The sequence below is a fragment of the Tupaia chinensis genome, unplaced genomic scaffold (genome assembly GCF_000334495.1).
Source record: "Tupaia chinensis unplaced genomic scaffold, TupChi_1.0 Scaffold148004_1, whole genome shotgun sequence".
Classification (NCBI taxonomy): domain Eukaryota; kingdom Metazoa; phylum Chordata; class Mammalia; order Scandentia; family Tupaiidae; genus Tupaia; species Tupaia belangeri.
This window is the reverse complement of record NW_006207854.1, coordinates 828,783-831,645: the sequence shown is the minus strand read 5'-3', so window position 1 is coordinate 831,645 and position 2,863 is coordinate 828,783. Positions and strand designations below refer to the sequence as shown.

Sequence of the window (2,863 nt, the reverse complement as noted above, 5' to 3'; positions counted from 1 at the left end):
GGTGGGGGGTGGGCAGCAGGTGGCTGGGTAGCTTTAAGGCACTGGACTCCCATATGATGACCTCAGTTTGAGACTCAGACCCGGTGGTTTGAAACACACTGGGTGCGTGTGCGTGCATGCCCAAAATCCCAGGAGAAGAATAGAGGAGAAGGGACTGCAGTGTGCCCATCCCCCCAGGGGGATTTCTTTCTTTCCCTCTCACTGTCTTTCTCTGTCTCTCTAGTGAGCACATAACCTTTTAAAAAAAATTTTGGGGACCAGTAGGTGGCGTGGTGGATAGGGCACTGGACACTCCCACATGGCTGACCATGGTTCAAGTCCTGGACCTGGTGGCTTGCTTTCTCACTTCCCCTCTTTCTCTCTCTCTCTGTGTCTCTCTCTGTCAAATTAAAAAGAAATGAATGAATAAATAAAATTTTTTTTAAAAAGTATTATTGGGCCAGCAGGTAGCATAGTGGTTAAATTGCTGGATCCCACATGGCCAACTCTGCAGTTTGAGTCCCCAACCCTGTGGCTTAAAAAATACACTAGGCACATGTGTGCACATACCCACAATCCTGAGAGGAGAATGGAGGAGAAGGGATTGTAGTGTGGCCATCATGCTGGAGGGTAATTTCTAATTATCTCTGTCTTGTGTGGGCATGTGCCCTATGACAAAAGTCTAAAAGAAAAAAAAAAAAAAGGAGTTTATTATGGTCTTTTTTTTTTTTTTTTTGAGAGGGGGAGTTTTTTTTTTTTTTTTTTGAGAGAGAGAGAGAGAGGTTTTTGCTATAGGGCACGTGCACTCACCAGAAAGACAGAGAGAGACAGAGACAGAAAGTGAGAAATCACCCCCCAGGGGCATGGCCACATGGCAATCCCTTCTCCTCCATTCTCCTCTACAGATCCTGGGCATGCATGCACACACGCCCAGCGTGAGTTTAAGCCACCAGGTCCGGGACTCAAACCGTGGTCGACTACGTGGGAGCCCAGCGACATAGCCATTATGCTAACTGCTGGTCCCTGTAGTCTTTCTGTTGTTGTATGAACACAAAATGTTTTATAGCCCCTGGGAAAAAGAATTTTCAGTAAATTACAAAAAATCTAAAGCATTCCTTTAATTTTGTAATTCTTTACTGTGGAAAAGCTCAGGATGTCAGTTCTGTTTTAAATAAGAGAACTGATAACTGAGCAAGGAAAAGCACCTTAGATTGTAAGGTTCTTGCTTTAATAAAAAGGTCTTAAGCAGTAGGAAGAAAAGTTTTATTGTACAAAATGTTGAGGCTGCAGAAAAGTTTAAAGAAAAAATATGAAACAAAATCAAATCCAGGCCTCTATAATTTCACTTTCCAGAGAAGACCTCTTAACATTTTGGAAGTTTCCTGAAAGATACAAAATTAGAATTATGCTAATTATATCATTTTGAAATTTGCTCCCAATGCCCAGCCCCCAGCCACCCCTCCACCCCCGATTATGATGTATTCTTAGCAAAGTGTTAATCCCTACCTGCTATTCTGCTGCCTGGGGTTGTGGAGTTGTCTGTTCCTCTACTGGGCCAAGGGTCCTGGACTGAGTGGCAGGGAGGAATCTCAGGAAAGGTCTGGGACCTGGCACCTGAGCTAAGCCCTGGAAAAAGACACAGGAGTCAGCCAGGGGAGAAAGAGGTGGAGGTGGGCCCAGGCTAGCTGCCTGTGAGCCAAGGCCAGGAGGAGACGCAGCAGAGGGTGGGGCCCTCTGGTAGCTGGGTGCTACTAGAGCTTAAAGTTCAAGGTAAGGGGCAAGGAGTGGCAGGAAATGAAGCAGAAACACAGGCAGGTGACAGACTGCTGGCCTGCCTCTCCCCTGGTCAAGGGCTTAGACTTCGCCCTGCAGCCAGCAGGAAGCCAGGAGGTGTCATCAGGAGAGCTTCTGGTCTGTGAGGCGGTTGAGTGTGACAGGCTTGTACTCTGCAGCCATCCCCACTTCCCTTTGGAGAAGGAAGGGGACTTGCTTTTCTTTTCTTTCTCCTCTTTTTGGAGAGGTTTTCGCTATAGGGCGCGCGCGCTCACCAGACAGAGAGAGAGACATAGAGACTGAAAGCGAGAAATCACGCCGCAATCCCTTCTCCTCCATTCTCCTCTCGGGATCTTGGGCACGCACACACATGCACCCGGCGTGAGTTTTAAGCCACCGGGTCCGGGACACGAACCCTGGTCGACTACATGGGAGTCCAGCGACATAGCCATTACACTAACTGCTGATTCCCTGGGACTTGCTTTTCTTTGCCCCTCTCTTATCCAGCCCATCTGGTTGTCACCTCTTTCTTTCTTTTAAAAGGAATTGAGATTGATTATAACATCTGCAGACCCCACAGAGGGCAGTTCCAGTCCCAACAGTGATCGCAATCCCAGAGCTCTCTGGGCAGGGAGGGAAGGAGGCCCAGGAGCCCTCAGCAGCTGGCCATAACATGAATAAGGACAGGGAAAAGGGACAGAGGGACAGGTCCCAGGTCCCTGTTCCTGCCCAGCCTCGTTTCTGTGTGCATAGCTGTGGGAACCTTGTTATCAGTATTTTATTGCTCATGAATAATTAATGTCATTGTCCCACCCTTCTGGGGCACTAAATATTTTACAAAGCACTTTCAGGAACATTTCCTCATTCTCATGTCACTACAGTTTTCAGAATAAACAGAGCAGACATTTTACACCCAGGGAAACTAAGGCAGAGAGCTGTGACTTGCTGCAGGTCGCACGGGTGGCAAGTGGACGAGTCTGGACTGTGCGACCCCGGAGGTCCCCTGAAAGGTTCCCTGAAAGTCAGTCTCCTTCCTCCCGTAGCAGGTGGAGGACCCCCCGGAGCCTGTGTATGCAAACATAGAGAGACAGCCTCGGGCCACGTCTCCACA

The 2,863-nt window shown here is 48.3% G+C and overlaps 1 pseudogene; it reads left to right on the top strand.

Annotated features, from left to right (window-relative positions):
- The window catches only part of LOC106734057 (rho GTPase-activating protein 27-like), a 37,535-nt pseudogene extending 34,680 nt beyond the window's left edge, over positions 1-2,855 (top strand).
- Positions 2,856-2,863: the final 8 nt, after the last annotated feature.